Source organism: Triturus cristatus, chromosome 3_2 (genome assembly GCF_964204655.1).
Source record: "Triturus cristatus chromosome 3_2, aTriCri1.1, whole genome shotgun sequence".
Taxonomy (NCBI): Eukaryota; Metazoa; Chordata; class Amphibia; order Caudata; family Salamandridae; genus Triturus; species Triturus cristatus.
This window is the reverse complement of record NC_140584.1, coordinates 321,084,818-321,104,825: the sequence shown is the minus strand read 5'-3', so window position 1 is coordinate 321,104,825 and position 20,008 is coordinate 321,084,818. Positions and strand designations below refer to the sequence as shown.

Sequence of the window (20,008 nt, the reverse complement as noted above, 5' to 3'; positions counted from 1 at the left end):
AGACGGCAGAGCGAGCACAAGGCGGGCGGAACGTGGTTAGGCAACACCTAGCGAAAGCACACGGACAAAAAAATGCACGCGCATGTGCACATCCCTACGCTAATGAAAGTAAAGGCGGGGGAGCGGGCTCTTTGAAGTATGAATCCGAGGCTGTGGCTACATGTGCACGCGCCAGTGGGCTGAAGCGCTTCCCAAAACTGATTGCATGGCGGCACGATGCACGTGATTGTGCGCGTGCTCGCCATGCAATCCACTTTTGGGAGCACTTTGAAATGCCCCTCTTACTAGAGTCTCACATTGTGATTGCGTAAACGCAATAGCTAGGCGAGACCTAAAAAAGGAGGCGAAGTGCACTCAGCCACACTCAACCACAGCAACAAACCACACAAATACTCTTTGGGCGACAGGCACGAAAACTAACTATGCGTGGAAATTTAAAGGGCAAAATAATGCAAATAGCAGAGAGTAGGGTGTCACATAGCTTTTTTGACAGCGCACAGCAAGGACATTCAGAACTATAGAGTGGAGATAAAGACCAGGGCGAGCAAAGAACCACAGTGAAGTATATGAACAGGAGAGAAGAAGAAATATAGTGGAGAGGAAGAATGCGTAGAAGGAGAGGTGCAGCAAGGATGAGTGGAGTGATACAGAGCGGGAACGAGCATCACAGGGATTGAGAGACAGTTAAGGAAAAAAAATATGCTTCTCTTCCTCATTAAAAAAAGGTACACATATTTCAACTGCCATACGTACATTAAGAGACAACTATTAAACAGTTCAAACTACTATAAAACAAAAATTGTCCTATCATAGTTGTCAAAACAAGTGATTTTTTTTTTTTTTTTTTTTTTTTTTTTACACCTTTATATAGGTCGCACTCGGCCCAAAAGTATTGGAAAATTTTACATCAGCATAAATTACATTTTACAAAAGGCACATTCATTTTTATGGGAGATTAGGAGATTTGCTCAGAATTAAAGGATGTTGAGCCGTAACTTGAACCTGGGCCCTGATGTACAAAAGCAGTAAGAGTCGGCAAATGGTGCAAATGGCTTTCTTAATTTTTGCACAAAGGACAGAGAAAATAAGGAATCGGTCTTTTCAAAAGATTCTTAAAAACAGAACCTGTATTTGAGAATCTCCATTCCTGTGCACGAAGCACTTGCAATTAAGAAATATGTGCAAAGGTGTGCTTTTGCACGTGCAAAATACCATCAATTGGAAGCAGGTGGTAACCAGATGCAATATAGAACAAGCATTTGCAATGCAATTGGTCTCGCATTTATGAGAGTGTGAGCTATTGACATTGCAAATAACGCCTTTTATTTTTGTTTTTAAAACAAATAAAAGGCATGGGCATTTACAAAGAAAATAGCTTAAACTCACGTCAATGCAAGACCTATTGCCTTGCAAATGCTCGTTTCAATATTATATACAAGCTATAGTTGCTGCTTATCTTATGCAACTAAAAACCATTGACAATGCGAATAGTCCTGACTTCTTGTAGGTATGATATTACTTCTTGTATCATATCTGGATGCAATGACAAACCGCAAAATAAAAGTCTGGCAGCACACTATGCTAAGCACATTTTTAGCTTAGGTGTTTAAGCCACGCCCTTAATAACATTGGCCATGCCCCTTTGAGAGCCCCCCCCCCCCCCCAACCCAGTGTTTTCATCCCACTTATAGCCCTGCAAACCGGTGTATATCACTGCTGCTCTGTGCGCGTGGGGGCTGCAGGTTTGTGACAGCAGCTGGCGGTATGTGTACTGATCTCTGTCCAGGTTTTGAATGTGCCTGGGTTCACGCACACTGTGCCCGAGTGCAAGCACTATACAAAAGTCAAATCTATTGGCATAGTCAGTTTGTTGTTACAGACCAGTCAGCATCTTGGTCACATGGGTCCGTTTGCTACATGGCCTCCGTTGTGGAAAGCAGCAGACCATGATGCAGCGGCTATACCTGTGCCCAGTCAGTGAATGCCACCAGGTGAGGCAATGGGTGCCACACAAGTAGATTACAATATTGTATCTACAGGCAGACGTGGTGATCTTAAGCCATTAACACAAGGCTTCTCTACGGCACATGCCATCGCATGGGGATGCAGAGTCTGCCACGAAGGGCAATGTCTCTTGGCCTTGTATCATTCCCTTTATAACATGTCAGCTCGCCAAGCACTAAACCTTTAAGAATGGCTTCGCAGAACTACAAACCACAACCTTTCAGAGGCCGTGCACACTTCAGCCCCATCTTTAATCCATCATGAACTGTGACCTTAACACAGAACGACAAAGCAAGCACACTAACCCGCCGAGCTATATTTGAACCGCACCCATAGACTTGCATGTTCATACACTTAAGCAGGTGCATTAAACCAGAGTGTCCTTACGCATTGAAATGACACCTATATTATCTTGTCACTGGCACCGGCTTAATTCACGGAGTTGGGAGCCCAGCTTGATTGACTTGAAGCTGCATAGATACGGCACATGCTCATTGCACGGGCTACGCCATCATCATTCCTACTGGCCACGTTCAGGAACACCCCGCCCACACATTCAAGTGCCAAGAAAAAAATACCAACGGAACACTGGGAGCTGTGGTCTTGGGAGGAAAGTACTAGTTGAATGGTGGGCGGAAATCACAATAAAATCATGTGTAGGTGGTTCCTGTAGAGATGTGTTTATGCCACACATTTCTGGTAAAATCCTTACACAATAGATCAAGGAGTTCATGCACGATCGGTGTATATTATTAGTAAATCACAAACTGAACAAATTAATTTTGGGGGGGGGGGAGGGAGGGGGTGTTAGTGCACTTGGTGCAGGTATTTGTGTGCAATTTGCAAGTCGCAATCCCAGCATGTTAGATAAAGGGATGGGGGTGGGGGGTGCGGTGCAATGCAACCATGAATGAGAATGAAGGGGGAGGGGGGTTGAAAGGGGCGGTTGTGTGTGTGCCCGTTGAACCCCAGTAAGTTGGTATAGGGGGTTAAACCACTGCTGCAGAATAGTTGTGTAAGAAGCACAGAAAAGAAAAGTTTTATTTTATACCAAAAAGAAACCAATGATTTCCCAGAACCACAACCATGTCTAGTTTCCTTCTCTCGTATACTACACACTGTGTTTAGATGAAGGTTGAATGACTACTTGGAGAAACAAGCATTTGCAATGCAATAGGACTCGCATATACGCTAGACCTATTGCATTGCAAACGGGAGTGCGGGGGCAGGGGGCAAGAAGGCACGAACAATGTGAATGGGGGCAGGTGAGGGGGGGGGGGGGGGGAACGGGAAGGCATAGGAAGAAACTAGTGCTCACAATCTAAATAACACATACCATGCAACACTCGAAGTAAAGTGGCCAGGAGCCATGGAAGGATACAAATGGTGACATGACCGTCATAAAGAGGTACTAACAGCCTATAAACAAATCTAAAGGCAGCATTTAGAAAGGAGACACAAGCCAATGAAAAAGATGGGCAGGAGAGTGGGCGGAGCTTCCACTCCATATTCCATTACTCCATGCCTCACAGAGCGAGCAGCTCATGCGCGCTGCCGCTATAGGCTCGACATAAAAAGGGTTGGAAAGGAGCGCGCGGCGGCGCATGATGGCCGCCACCTGAGGAGCTCCGCAACACCGAGCTGCGCTCGGCTACAAAGGAATCTCGTCGCAGCGATGTGGCTTCCCCTCGACATTGGATTTCGGCGTCGGACCATATAGGGGCAGTTACGGCGAAAATTCAGCTCATGGCACGGTTTGAGTAACTGTTTATTTGTGCCACTGTACTTCTCCCAGTTGCGGCCACCATTGTGAAGGCTTTTCTTCCAGCGCTGCAAGTCTCTCTCACGTGATGCCGTTCAACACACAGCCCCCTGTAAACCTCATTTTCGTTTCAAACAACGTATTTGCCATATTTATGGAGCATAGGAGGGTTATTCACTGCTTTTTTTTTAGTCTGTGCCTCACACAACGCTTTGGAAATAAGAAGCTAGCAAACTACTTTGTTTCCCTCACATGGATGTTGTTACAATGTTTTTCACTTATTAATTCTCCAGCGTCTATTTTTTGTCAACATTCAGGTTTTAATTTTTTTATAGCATATTTTGCTGGTTCCTTGCGACTCCCCCTTGTTTCCCTCAGTGAATATACTCTCCGCAATTCATTCTCTTCACACTAGTGTTATCTTGACAATTTCCTCTTTCTTCGGACGTTTGCTTGCTATTTATACTATCTCAGCCTTTCAGTGGTCATGGATCATTCACACAAAGCTCAAGGGTCCTCGTCAGGGGGGCGCAAGGATTCAAACACTGGAGTTGGTAAAAACGCATTAGGAAAGACCCACCCTCTCCCTCCAAATCCCCGCTTCCCCTTACGCTGGAGGATATAATGGAGGAATTGCGCCTTATTAGGCCATTTATGTCTGATACTGCTGCTACCCTTCAAGAGATTGAAGATAAATTGTCGGGTCTAGATTCCAGGCTTTCGGGCGTCGAGCAGAAGGTCAATGATGCTCAAGACGTTCTAGCCAGAGTTGAAAGTCTCACCAAAGAAGTAACTCAACTTAAAAAAACCATGGAGGATTTGGAAAATCGTAATAGGCGCAATAATTTGCGTATTTATGGTATTCCTGAGTGTTCTGTAGGCTCGGACATGATTGCTTTCCTGAAAACCCAAGTCCTTCTAATTGTTGGCCTTCCAAAATCCACAGACTTCAACATTCAAAGAGCTCATAGGCTGGGTCCTCAGAGTGCATCTTCCTCTTCAAAACCAAGGGGTATAATTGCATACTTCCTATTGTATTCCGACCTTATGACAATTCTTAACGCTGCAAAACATAAGCAGTTGCTATGGTCTGGCCACAGAATCTTCTTCAGTGAAGATGTCTCCAAGTCAACAGCTAATCGACGAAAGGAGTTCCTTGATCTTCGACCCGCCTTGCGATCCATGAATGCGCGATATGGATTAATTCATCCCTGCTTCTTTAAAGTCACTTATAAAGACAGAACTTTGAATTTTGACAATCCAGCTGACCTTCAAAAGTTTATTCACTCTCACAAAGGAGAACTTATGGAACGGAGTAAACGATGACTGGTTTGTTAATGTTTTCTCTGATGTGTTTTGCTTAAGATCAGGCCCGTTTGTTATTAATGTTTAAAACTCTCGTTTTTTTCTTTCTCCTTCCTATGTTCCTCAGGTCTACCCTTTCCAGCGTGGTTGTTGATGTTCTCCACCCCTGTTGTCATTGTGTATGTATAATATACTTTACCCGGTACGTTTTTCCCTGAAGTTTGGTAAGCTCCCTTTATTTTGTCTCACTCCATCTTCTTTGTATTTATATATCTCCTACTATTAGGTTTTCCTTCCTATACTTTTATTTAGTCCCATTCGATGAGGTCTTCCTTCTCGGTCTCCTTTTGTGTGGTAGTCTTGCTCTTCGCCCCCCCCCCCCTCCCCTCTCACTTCAATGCCTTTTTCTTCAAACGGTTTCATGGCTAAAGCCTGCAGGCTTTTTGACATCCTCTTCTTGATATCCACTTGGGAAGAGTCCTGTCCTCCTCTTCCTGTTCTTGTATCTCTTCTCTTGCTCTCCCTGTCCTCCTTTGTATTTTTTGAGTCCTCATACATCATTCCTCTCTTTAGACTCGTCTATTTATTTCCTGTATACAATTTGTGCTCCTGTATACAACTTGTGCTCTTCCGTCTCTTGTTTTTCTTCATCTAAAGTTCCTAATTTTCTCCTTCTCCGTTCTTTCTTTGTTTCATGATCTTTTACCTTCCTTGCACTTCCTTCTGTGAACATCATTTTGATTTCCTGCTCATTCCTTCTATTTACCCACTGTTCTTTAGGTCATCCTCACCCAAAGATCTTTTCCAATCTAATTTGCTCCTCAATTATCTATCCTTCTGTTCCTCCTATTCATGAAAGGTCTCCGTATTGTTACTTGGAAGTAAAAGGCTTGCGCAATCCTGTTAAGAAACAAAGGGTACTATCCCACCTTGCTAGATTGAATTGTCATGTAGCGATGCTGCAAGAATCACATCTCAATTTACAAGACCTATCATCGTTACGTAAACAATGGGTGGGTGACATTTTTTGCTCCCCAGCTGTTAATAGGAATGTGATGATTTTATTTCATAAATCTCTGAATGTTTTTACATAAGGAGTTTGTAGATACAAATGGTAGATTTTTATATTTAGATGTTAAAGTTAATAATCACCAACTCTCTTTTTGTAATGTTTATGGTCCAAATGGTATTGATCTATCTTTCTGGAACGATTTCTCAACTTTGCTTTCCTCACACTCCGCTGAACATTTGATTTGGGGTGGGGACTGTAATCATCTTATGGACCCTTTTCTCGATAGGAAATCCCAAACCAGATACATCCCAAATAAGATGCAAAAAGGATTCCTTAAAGCCAGGATCGATAGATACTTGGCGGCACCTCTCACCCTGATATCCTTGAATTTTCTTTCTTCTCACCTGTTCATAAATCTCACTCACAGATTGACTATATCTTCCTCACACAACCCGCTCTACAATTTATGAACAAAGTTGAAATTGGTTCTATCCTTATTTCTGACCATGCCCCTGTCATTCTAGATATTGACTACCCTTCCCCCTCTCCTACTTCTAGACTGTGGCGCTTTAACAACTCCCTTCTTTTAGATACACAATTCTCTGAACAGTTTACCCTATTTGCCCAGGAGTTTTTTCTTCATAACCTTTCCTCCGTCTCTCACTTCCATTCTCTTTGGGATGCCTTCAATGCATCTTCTAGGGGTTTTATTATTGATTTTGTATCAGAGAAAAAAGAAAGCCCTTTCACACTCAACATTACTTCTAAAACAAATCAAATCTTTAGAACATACGTACTTTACCACTAACTGTCCTGATACACTTCCCCTTCTTATTAAAGCTAAAATGCAATATAACAAGTTATCTTGGAATTTGGCTTGCAACTTCCTTCTGAAATTTAATTAAAACATGTATGGTGGTCGTAACAAAGTAGGGAGATCTTTAGCAAATTACCTTAAAATTAAGAAACAAAAATCTAAAATTGTTGCCATTAAAGATGATTCGGGCACTCTGCATCTTTCAGACTCTAAAATATTTGAATACTTCACTAATTACTATTCCTCCCTTTACACTCCTGAAACACACCCTTCTCCAGATCTCATCAATTCCTTTTTTCAGAATATCCCTAAATCCTCTAATAGTTCCCTTGACCTTTCATCTCTTGATGCTCCAATTTCCGAAAAGAAACTTAGAGGCCATCGCTCTGCTACCCAAAGATAAAACACCGGGGCCGGATGGTTTTACCGTTTGATTTTTTTCTCCACTTCAAATCACTTTTGGTCCCTCATCTTCTGTTGCCGATCAATTCCTTTCTTTTAACTGGTGAGTCACAGGGTTCCTTCACGCAAGCAATGCTTTGTTTTTTACCCAAGAAAGATAAACATCCTTATCTGTGCAAGAATTATATACCTATTTCCTTAATAAACACGGACTTCAAAATATATTTGCAAAGCTCCTTGCCCTTTGTCTCAGCACGGTTATCCCCAATTTAGTTAATATACATCAATCTGGTTTTGTCAAAGGTCGGTCAATCCCGGATAATACTCGCACCTTTATCATACATTTAGCTTCAAAATCCACTTCTCCAATATTGGCCATTACCTTAGATGCCGAAAAAACATTTGATAGGGTCAATTGGGACTTTATTTTCAGCGCTCTGAAATGGCATGGCTTTAGTCCCCCTATCATTAAACTTATACAACTCTTATATTCGGCACCAACTACTTCTGTCTGGGTGAATGGCTGTCAATCCCGGTATTTCCCTCTCCTCAGAGGAACCAGACCAGGTTGTCCTCTTTCTCCCCTCCTATTCATACTCGCACTTGAACATTTCCTAGGGACTATTAGACGTCCCACTCAGTATACAGGGTTTCAATTTCAGAATCTGGATATTAAATTTACTGCATATGCGGATGACATCTTATTATTTATGTCTAACCCTTCGGTTTCCTTACTGGCCTTCTTTTCTCTATTACAAGATTACTCTACGGTTTCCGGTTACAAATTGAACATTGATAAATCTGAAATTCTACCTTTAAATAAATTCTGTCTACCCTTCATGTTTTCTGATTCTGGTTTTGCACGGAAAACTTCACATATTAAGCGCCTTGGTATTCTCTACTCTAACAATATCAAAGATCTTGTTAAACTTAATCACATTGATATCCTTAAGAAACTCTCTACCCTCACTGATGGCTGGTCCCCTCTTTTCCTTTCTTGGTGGGGTAGATTAGCTACGATTAAGATGATGCTTCTTCCAATCATTAACTTCTACCTCTCCATGCTCCCTATCTCTCTTCCTAATACTTTCTTTCGTACTATCAATAGTTCACTGATTAGGTTCCTTTGGAATAAACAGAGACCCAGAATTTCATTGGCTTGCCTCCAACTTTCTAAAGGGTTCGGTGGGGTTAATTTCCCCAATCTCAGATACTATCATTCAGCTTTCACCTTGAAACAAGTTTGGACTTTCTTATCCTACTCCAATACTCCGTCATGTACTGCATGGAGTGCTCTAAAACAAGCCCAATACTCTCCTTTTTCTCTCTCCTCCGCAATTCATGTTACGCTGCCTCCAAAGCGTATGTCCTTTCCTACTCTTACTCACTCCAAAGCTCTTGTGGTTTCTTTACTCGGCATGCATCTTTCCTTGGCTGATCGCTCCCTAAGCATACCGATTTGGTATAATAAAAATTTCAAGATCAATAATCGTGTTTTATTTTGGAAGGAATGGATTGATAAGGGTATTATTACCCCCCAGCAATTGTTGACTGATGGCTCTTTCATGTCATTCTCTGAACTTCAAACTATGTATGGTATTTCCCCTCCCTACGCTTCCCATTATAATTTAATTAGGGATGCCCGCACTCGCTTCTACTTCCCAGACTGTCCTACTGCTGCATCTCATCACCCCTCTCCTTTTGTTTCTATTGATTTTTCCACTCAATTTAGAGCTGCCACTATCTAGAAGTTACTAATCTCATTACCCTGTTGCTAGAACCAAATCCGCCGTGGAACTATTATGGGAACAAGACTTAGGCCTTGATCTCTCCCTTCACGCATGGGATCTTCTCTGGTCCAAGATACATACTAAGACATGCTCAGCTAGTACCACACAGACCCTATACTACATCTATAATAGGCTATTTTTTTTACCCCTAATGACCTTTTATCAATTTAAATTACTGGACTCTCCTAAAAGTTGGTCTTGTTCTCACAAGAAAGGGGATTTTCTTTGTATGTTTTTTCACTGTCCTACTTCAAGCCTTTTGGTCTCGTATTTGGATGAAGTTAAATGATAATTTATCCTCTAATGTTCCCTTTCACATGTTTTCTTGGGACACTCCTCCCCTGCATGGGTCAATCATAGCACTGTAGGTAATTTCATTAACTTATTTTTAGCTTTTTTGCTCCAGGTCATTACCACGAATTGAAAAGTTACTTCAAAAATCTCTTATCAAGCCTGGTGGAATTTACTGTGTCACCATCATAGAATGGACAAAGCTTATGCTACCTCTACATCTTTGTTGATTAAGAGAGACTTACTATGGTTGCCATTAACTAATTTTCTTTCTAAAATGTCAAAATGACTATCTGTTGCATATTGCATTGTTGCTTTTTGTGTAGTTAATATTACTTTCTAAATGCTTACATTGCATTTTATTTTAGGGCTCTTTTTCTTCTTTTCCTTCTTCTCCCCCTTCTCTCTTCTCTCTCTCTTTTTCTTCATCTTAAAATCTTTAAAATGCAATTACTATAGGTACAGGTTTTTTTTTTTATTATTGGATATTGCTTGTCCTTGCTTTTCATTACATGTTCTACCTTAACAAATATCCTGTTGATACATGACTTTGCAATGATGTTTTACATGGTTTATAACTTCAATAAAGCATTCTAAACTTTTTTTAAAAAAAGGGGTGGAAACATTTAATCTTTCAGAATGGCTGCACTCTATGCTGTGGTGAGACAATTGTGCATCTTAGCTGCACAATATGGGCGAAGGAGGGAAATGAAAAAGGTTTTTGAATGTGTCAGTTTGCTTGAGCAGATCGCAGTAGTGTACACCAAATACAAGTTGAGCAGGCAGTTCATTATGGATTATATAGAAGAACTCAACCCAGTTATTGGGTGTCCAACAAACTGTAGCCACTCCCCCCCCACCACAAACACATTGTTGCCTCCAACATCTAGCCTCAGGTAGCTAGCATGGGATGGTAGCAGGTGCGGATGGGCTATCTCAAAGTGCACTCATATTTTATTAACTTCTTAGATGACATGTTATCAAATATACATTTACATATTTCATTTCCAAGAACCCCACCAGAATTTCATGCAACAAATGTTTTTGCAGCCAAAGCAGAGTTCCCACACATAATAGGATGTGTAGATGGCACTCTTATTTAAATATGCCCACCATCAGCATCAGAGTATTTATTTCGGAATAGCAAATAAAGTCAGCCTAATGTTCAAGTAGTTTGTAATTCTGCATCTATAATAACTGATTTATTGGCCATATACCCAGGGAGTTCACATGACTCCATCTTCCCCCATTCAAGCCTTTAGAATAGGCTGGCAATGGGAGGTTTTAGATATGGATATGTTCTTGGTAAGTATTGTTATACTAACTGGTTATTTGTAGGACACATACGTTTGCAAACCTAAATTTTATGTTTTTCTTTAAATGTAGGCGACAGTGCATATTCCATACAGCTTTGGATTATGACTTCTTATCTAGATACCAGAACTGCACTGGAGAACAGATAAAACAGAGCACAAAAGGAGTACAAGATCCGGAACAGAGTGCACTTTTGTGATTTTTATGGGGAGATTGTTGCCTTCATATATGTGGAGGAGCATTACATCTTGCAGGGAGATGCGGCTGGTCCTGTTGATAGGTGCAACTCGGGGTGATCAGCTCCACATAATCGTGTAGAGAATGAATCACCGTAACCCCGACTCCCATGAGGCACGCTAACATCGCGTTTTTAATTTTTTCCTTTCGACGAATGGGACGAAAGGACACTTAACCGCGAGTAGATGGTTAGGCTACAGTGACCAAGGGTAGGGTACACCTTAGTGAGTGTATACCGCCCGGGTCACGTTCACTGGTCCAGACAAAAATCTGGTAGTAATAACTGATGGTTGAAATATATAGCCCGCTTTTCCTGCACTTTTTCGCAGTTTTTATCCACTGAAAGACACTGTAGGTCAATCTAACCTAGTACGGTATCTTAACCCTTTTAATATTGTCCAATTGCCCTAGAATAAATAATTTTTTGAATGGGTTAAATCTGGCCAATTTTTAATCAACACTTTTTTCACTCACCCTCACAATCAAAATAACCAGCTCCACTGTAATCGGGTGTCGCAGCACACCCGGATGGCACTTGGCCATTCAGGTGGGACCCAAACGATGAAGCATGTCACCAACTAGGTTGGTGAGTGAGGGGTCTTTTTAAGAAAATAAATTTTAACTTTCCTGTGCTCTCCTTTTTTCCAAATACCATTAAGACAGGGCTCTGTCTATTGGGTATACTCATTATTCTTGTTTGTTGGAGCATTACAGTACACACCTGAAAAACATGTAAATTCATAACTGTGTGCTATTCTTCAAAATACATGCAGCAATGAGACAAGGACTACCAGTTGAAGCTAGTTAGACCTGCCATATTTTGGCATGGCTTCTCCAGTCTTTTTGCCTCTGACCTCCTGTTTTTGATTGTGTGCAGCATTTTGTTTGTGCTAGTTTTAGGTCTCTGGGCACTTTATCACTGCTGACCAGTGCTAAAGTGCAAGTGCTCCCTGTTAAAACTAATGGTATTTGGTTTCTCCATGATTTGTCTATTCAATTCACTAGTAAGTCCCTAGTACAGTACATTGGGCCTGTAAGTCAAATGCTACCAGTGGGCCTACAGCACGGATTGTGCCACCCACAAGAGTAGTACTGCAAACATGTATCAGGCCTGCCACTGCAGTGTCTGAGAATTCAGTTTTAAACTGCCATGTTGACTTGGCAAGTGCACCCACTTGCCAAGCACAAACCTTCTTTGATTAAATGTAAGGCACCCTAAGGTAGGTCCTTGGCAGCCCCATGGACAGGCTGCAGTGTAATACAAAGACAGGAAAGGTCTTGGTGTGTTTTACATATCCTGTTAGTGAAAAACTGCTACATTAATTTTTTCCATACTGCAAGGCCAACCAGTCCCATTAGTTAGCATTGGAGCGGTCTTGTATTATGCTACGCTTGTATGTTCCAAGTGGAAGAGGATAGAAAATTGGGAGTTTAGTGTCAACATTACTCACAATTTAAAAACAATTCCTTTGGAGAAGTTGGTTTTTAGATTGAAGGCTTCAAAAATGACCCTTTTAGATAGTTGACATTTTCTTACTTTAACCATTCTGTGCCTCTGCCAGTCTCTGAATACACGTCTGGGTCAGGATGACAGTTGGGTTGTTTGTGCATTCACTCCAAACAGTCACACAAAGGGAGCGGATGTGTGGCCTGAATATACCGATGGTCCATCTCCAGGCTGACGAGCCTTCCCGAGCTAAAGTGGTAGGAGGAATTGGCACTTGCACCTGGCTGTTTTTGTCCACACAAAGCAGTCTCTACCCCTGAAATTTGTCTGGAGCCAGGGAAGGGCACGATCTTGCGCTCTACAAAGACTTTACTTTGAAGTTTGCCTACTTGAAAGGTAGAAGTACTGGAACTCTGACACCATATACTCAGAACACTTCTGGACTGAAACATTCTGACAGGAAGAAGAGCTGTGTTGCTTCAGGAGGGACTGCCACTTTGCTGTGTTGGCCCGCTTCTTTTGTCCTTGGAGTGGAATGACTCGAATTTGCTTTCTACAGCCAGCTTTCTGTGGTTCTCCAAGGGCTGATCTGAGCTTTCCTCTTTTTAAGACGTCTCAGAGCCATCAAAGACTTCACCTGCAGTACCGGGCTTTCTTGCGGAGAGCCCTACTCTGCCAAGTGGTGCCAGGTCAAGTTCATGAGCCCTTGGAAGCGAGTTTGCTGTGTGCAAAAAGAAGAAACCAGAACATTGACTTAGAATGTGCCTTCGGAACTGGTGCGGCTTTCAAACACTGCGCTGCTGCCTGTACCAGAACCATAGGCCATGCTCAATGCAACAGTGACTTGCAGCACAGGCCCAGAGACAGCACTGCTGAAGAACCACTACTGAGGTAGCTCCTAGCATAGAGTCAACAATGTCTATGGTACACAACTCCGCCGCTGCACAGGTGGCCCCGTAGCACAACATCGAGACTGCAAAAATCAAAGCTGTGTGGCCTGACTGTTGACACTACAATCACGCTCCACCAGTGGAACAGACACATCATCCCCAATGCCGCATCATCCCCCTTGTGCCTTGCAGTGTCCTGGGTTTCACCGCCTCAATAACTCCGCACCGCCTCCAGGAACCTCCAGCCCTTGTTCAGTGAAGCCCGACCTCCTTTGTGCAATTCTTTGTCGGGAGTACAGACGTGCCACTGACCTGCACAGATAGTAAGGACCCAACGCTGGACCAGCCTCCGCGACACCTCACCAGCGCCTTGCAACATCCTTGTTTTGTCATCATTTTTCAAGGTCTGTAACCGGGGTCTATACGACCCTATAACCAGCCCGTGCTTGATCGCAGTCAACCCCGAACTTTGAGATTTGCCTTAGTCAACCACATAGTTATAGCCCCAGTTGGAGAGGATGTCTTTCTAAATGCTACAACTACATTTAAACTTTAAAACTTCGTATATTTGCTTGTATATGTTGGATTTTTGTCATTTTGGTCTTGGTTTATTTGGATAAATATTGCCTCCGAGATAAGCTTGACTGTTCTAGCCAAGCTAACAAGGGGGTGAGCACGGGCTATTCTGAGGGTGTAACTTATTTACCCGGACTATAAAGAGGGTCCCTGCTTTGTCAGTGTGTAAACCACTGCCAACCAGGGACCACCATTTCAAGCAAACTTGATGATACCAGTTGAGATGAAGAACCAAACCCACACCAGGTTCAAACAAAACAAGCGGCAACTATGGCAGAGCACAACAAAGCAGCATTCCAAATTATTATTACTAAGGTAAGAACTAAATAATTAAAAATCGACAAATATTTGAATGTTCATTGTTTTACTGTATTGTACTTGTGTATATATACATACATACATATACACACACACACACCCCCACCATCCAGCTTCCACAGAAACTTCCAAAGAAGGAGGCACGGACTCAAGGCTGTCAGGATATGGCATGTTTTATTTTCTCACGTCACCCTCGACCCCGAGATTAAACTTATTTCGGCTTACTAGAAGCCTTTATCAATCTGGTTGGCGCCATTGCAACAACAGTATATATATATTCCATCCCACTTAGGGCATTGGTAAACATAAAGAGCATACTATCAAGCACAACGCAACTGTGTAGTGTATACAAAATCTCTATACATGATTACCAACGATGTTACAGGTAAAGCATTCCGTGATATATCAGTTGCATAATGCAAATAGTCAGCTTGCATTATTTATCATTGTCTTAGTTACATACGTGTATAGATTTGCGTACAGAAAATATACATGTCGTCTGCCTTGGTGGGAAAATAGTTTGCATTTGCGCCGCCAAACTCAAATAACGTATCGCCTGAATATAAAAACGCAAAATATATTAGGTGTATTAAAAGAACCATGCTGCTTAATATCCCATAGTTGTCAAATCAAGGCAACCTCTGACCCAACATGTTATTCAAAGGTGGTAACGGATCCGCAGGCATATGACAATTACTGCCTGAACAGTGTTCACTCCTGCCATGTTGTGCAAACCCCAAAGTGTGTATATATATATATATATATATATATATATATATTTTTTTTTTGTTGCAGATAACCAACATGAAAAAATTATCTTTTTGAAGTGCCCATTATCATGATTGCCATCATTTTTTTGATAAACGCAAATGCAATAAAGTAACAAAAGAAAGTAGTATTCTGTCAAATTAAAACAAATTCTTTCCTTTAACAGTGGGTCATTTGTTTTTCCTAACATCACCACTACTAGTCTCTTTGAGGCTTTTTAGCAGTAGGCCCGGATACTGTGGAGGTATCCACATTAGTTAACTCCTCCCTTTCGCCTGGTGTAATTGTACTTTCATTGGTGATATTTTTCGTGTTTATTAAACCCATAACAACATTATGAATGTATCAAACTACCTTTCTAAACTAGGCTTTCGTTTTCAAAATGATCAGGCAAATTTGAGGTTCGTCTGCACAAAATGTGTTGTATTATAAAACCTGTCCACAGAGTGAAACATGGATTGTTGTTGCGGTCTTGAATAGCATAGCTCGTGTCATTTGAGCAAAGCTCTGTTTATTTGGATTCAGCATACTACTAATGGAATTGGACTTGCTATTAATGCCTTCTGACAATGCAGTAAATTCGTCATACCAGGCTTTTTAATCCGCCAAGTTTACAATTTATTTGTCATAGGCCCTTATATTGTTTCCCCTGAATCATCTTTTTTCTACTGTTTGGAAAAAGATGGAGAAGGAGCTGCAACTGCTAATTGAGTGGTTCTTGTGCTACCCAGATTTAATTGGAATCTAGTACTTCAAAGAGTTGTGACAGGGTTGAAATAGATGCAGCACTGATGTCACAGTGGCTGGTTTCAAAATATTTGGTGAACTAGTTGCAGAAATTGAAATTGAGCATTTAGCGGTTGTATTTCGTATGGCTCATCTTGTAATACAATTCCACTTTCCTGCCTTAGTTCTGCTTCCGAGACGAGCTGCTCACGTGAAACATAGCTTTCCCCTGTTAGTGGCTGGCTGCGTTCCAGTGGTGCATCAAGAATAACAATCTGTAATGATTGTCAGGGAAGATAAGTCACTAAAATTTGACTTAAAGTCCACATCAACAATGAGTAACATGCCTTTGTTCAAAATTCAAAATTATTGAATGATGTGAAACAGCTGTGGTCTATTACTAATGGTGACTCATAACTAGAGCAGAGCTTGGATACGTCAAGTGTCACCACTATCTAAATTGATCCTAAATGTTTGAAAAATATAGCTTGAAAATGGTGGTCTTAATATGCCATTCGATTTATAAAAATGGAAACTGCGTGCAACAGAAGGCATTGCAAGTGTCACAAAACCTTACAAGGAGTAAAAACAAAAAACAAAAAGCATTACAACATAAAAGAAAAATTGCACGATTTACATGTATTTAAGTTTGTGTGTGATTTTAGACAAAAGTCCATGTTTATTACAAACACCACATAGACCTTAAAACTTACCTTCTGCACTCGTATATTTCAATGCTACTGACACCTATTAAAGCCTTGGATGGAAGAGTTGTTTCAATTAACTGTTCAAAAGTGGTGTTGCTGGGGGTTCTGTACTTCGTCAACCTCCAGTACATGGTGCATCATGTGTTCTAGCTGCAACTTTTTCCTTACGGCACGCCTGTAGGTCGTACCATTTTCTTAGTTCTTCCACACTCCTGTTTGTCACACCAACTGCATTTATTTATCCTCTGCTGGATGCGCAACTATAGTTGTCTTTTGGTTGATTCTGGAATAGGAGCAGATGATTTCCCAAATAATTTATCATTTTCTTGAACACATTCTTCTGTTAATACGCCAATTTCTAGTCACTAATTTTCTTTTTTCACTTCCTTCTACTTTTTTTTTCCTGTGAATTCTGGTGAGCCATGATGCAGGATGAGGGTGGATGCAAATGGATTTGGTCTCCAAACTCCAACAAATAATCAACCATGTGGCCTGATGCACTCCTCCAGTATGCAATATAGATTCCGTGAGGTCATTACTGCAAGACAGTGCCATTCGCAATTAGTGAATAAGGATTCCTTATTTGTGAATCACAGATCTTAAATAGCGAATCATAATAAAACTCCATTTAAGGCAACAGTCAAACTGTACATATCATTTTGCGATCTCTTGATAGAGATTCGGTACTAGTCGGTAACAAGGAAATCGCAAAATGAATACTATGATGGTAGGGCCATATCCTCACTTGCCTAGTGTGATTGTGTGGGGATGGCACTCTGCTCTGGATGTGGCTACCATGGAGGAAAGACAGCCCTCACTGCAGCTCAGTACCTGCATTATTGGAGCCAAAGCGGTCTGAAACTGGGTTTAATTGGTTCTTGTTAACATACACAAATCTATGGCAAGTCGACGCATACTCTGGTAGCCAGCATTGAATTGCTTCCAAACAGTCTTTTGCGGTCCTCAACATCTGCAGGGATGACTTTAATCAACCATACTGCCACTCTTGGAAGAATTGCGAGTGATTGATGACAAAAAGTGAAAGGAAGTTAAGAAAAGGCTTTTGGTTTGTGGGGCCGATAGCCCCCCACATTTTAGAAGGGAAAGGTTGGAGATTTAGGAATGAAAACATTTAAAAAAGGAAGAAAAATCAGGAGGATGTATTTCCCTGTTGACTTCTATTGAAGGAGAGTCAATTTTAGGAAGGAGAAAGCCAAAACAAAGCCATTTTTTGGCTTAAAACATCAGTAGTCTCCTGCCTGTTTCAGATCTATGCAAACACACCAAGATGATGGTCGGAGTGCTGAAACTTTTCAAACACTCACCCACAGTCAAGAGATTTGGGTAAAATCAATTTTTCTTTTGCTCACTGTTAGACCTGTCAGCCTTTTGGGTGGTCCCTCCTCATCATTATTTATTTTGTCCCACTTCTGTCTCAAACCCTATTATAATTTTTCCTTTTTGGGAACCACCAGACTTTTTAGTGTTGATGCAGGGTCAGGGAGCCATTTTCCCTACCCCTGGAACTTCTGTCTGAGGGCCTGAGACACAAAATGGTGGCCACCCATTGTCACCTGTGACATAACCAGAACCCACTGGAGGTTTCTAGAACCTTCTGTAACTTTCTAGAACCCTGTGACAGTGGGAGGCAGTTTAGAATGTTGGGAGGCCATCTAAGGGTGGCAGTTGGCAACTGACTGGAGAAGAGAGAAGACAGATATAGAAGGAGGTCGGAGTAAGGCAGCAGGGGTGGAAACCAGTGCTTGGAGTGGGGTCCAGAAACCCACCCTTGATGCTAGTCCCTACTGACCAAGCCCAGCCTAAAACCCTGTGTGGGACCAAGACCAGAAGAACCATCTTTAGGAACTGAACATTTGAAACAGGCCTTAAAGAGGAAGAACAGCAAGTTCCTGACCTGTTCAGTGGTGTCCTCCTGGAGTTCTGACGTCGAGAAGCCTGGAGACCTGGGGCCTGAGGTAGAGAAGCGGCGCTGACAGAAAGCAGACGTCGTACCCGGAGCCACCCGAGGTCGAGGTCGAGGTGAGGGCGCCGACGGAGGTTGTGGAGAGGTGCCGGAGGTCGAGTGGAGATTCACCCGAGGTCGAGGTGAGGCGTTGACGGGGGAGTGAAGTCCGCCGACCGGAGTCGCCGGAAACTGAGGTGAAGCGCGCCGGAGGTCGGGAGTGGAGATCGCACTCCGGAGACACCCGGAAGCGGGGAGACCGTGTCCCTGTGACGCCGGAAGGCGACATCGAGTCGAGACTGCCCAGCGACATCGAGTCGAGACCGCCCAGCGACATCGAGTCGAGACCGCCCAGCGACATCGAGTCGAGACCGCCCAGCGACATCGATCCGGAGCCGCCTCACGGCGTCCACACAGTGCCGAGCGGAGCCGATCATCGTGAAAAGGGCAGTAAGTGGTAGAGGGGGCGTCTGAGGCCCCGTGGAGCCCTAAAAGACCATTCTAGGGGCTAGAGGGGTGTTAGAACCAGCCTGGGAGTGCCAGGGGTGAACTAAGACTGGTGCAGTGACATCTGTGAGGGGCTCTGTAGTTTGGAGGGCCAGATCTTTAGGTTACCCTTGTTCTGCCTCAGCTTAGGCCCCAGCCATGACCAATCTAGGTGGGACACCCCCATGCCACCCAAATGACCACGAGCTGTGTATGGGCAAAGTAAGACCAAGTTACCTCATGAAAGTGATCTGATCTGCAACTGTCATTGATTGCTTTTCCTTATTTATTGAGGGTGCTTTATTTGTCTTCCACTAATTTATTCTTGACTGTATTTATTGTCTGACTGTATTCATTTGCCGTCTGTATTTATTGCACATCTATTTATTCTTTGCTTAAGGAGGACCTGAACCTATTTATTGAAATCCCAAAGTAGCATTGGTTATTTGACCTGCTCTTTTAAAGGAAAATCCTATTGTATTGTATTTATGTTATGAAACCTGCAACTAAGAGAAAATAAGATAAAGACATATATATTTTCATCTTGACTTCCATAATTTTTACGGTGTAGTGTCGTTTTTGGAACGGATGAACGCATGGTTATTGGGAGGGTGTGACGTACGCTTAACACGGTGCCTGACCCCCAACCGCTCGAGCCAAGCTACCATTGTGCTGGGAACCTGGTGACTGCTAACCCGGTTGCCCGGTTTCCAACACTCACCATGCCACCCCAGTTTGAACCCAACCATATGCAAATCAGTCTTAATCAGATCCCCATGGAAGGGTCCAGCCTAAACTGCCAGGCCAGGTCCTCCCTGGACCATAAACAAGCATCCTGGGACCGGTTTCAGGGTACACCCCTCATCAGACAGGCTAGCTTGAATCCGTGACAAAGTAAGCAAGGGACCCAGAGCTGGGCATAACCTTGGCCACTTAGGGCGTACACAGCAAACGCAACAAGATGATGGATGGAGTGCTGAAACTTTTCAAACACATACCTTAGTCAAGTGATATGGGTTACATCCATTGGTCTTTTGCTCACCATGCAACCCCAGAATCAGATCGATTGACATGTATGCTATATATAGTAGAGGCCCAATCTCAGCAGCAGCAATAAATGCGAACAGAATCACCATGCCTGCCAGTCATTCATCTCTTGCAGCACCATCTCTGTGCAACCCGTCAGTGAAAAA

General features: G+C 42.5%; 1 protein-coding gene across 1 annotated transcript in view; it reads right to left on the bottom strand.

Moving 5' to 3' along the window:
* The window catches only part of SLC30A2 (solute carrier family 30 member 2), a 162,243-nt gene that overhangs the window by 79,104 nt on the left and 63,131 nt on the right, over window positions 1–20,008 (bottom strand). The window lies entirely within an intron of this gene.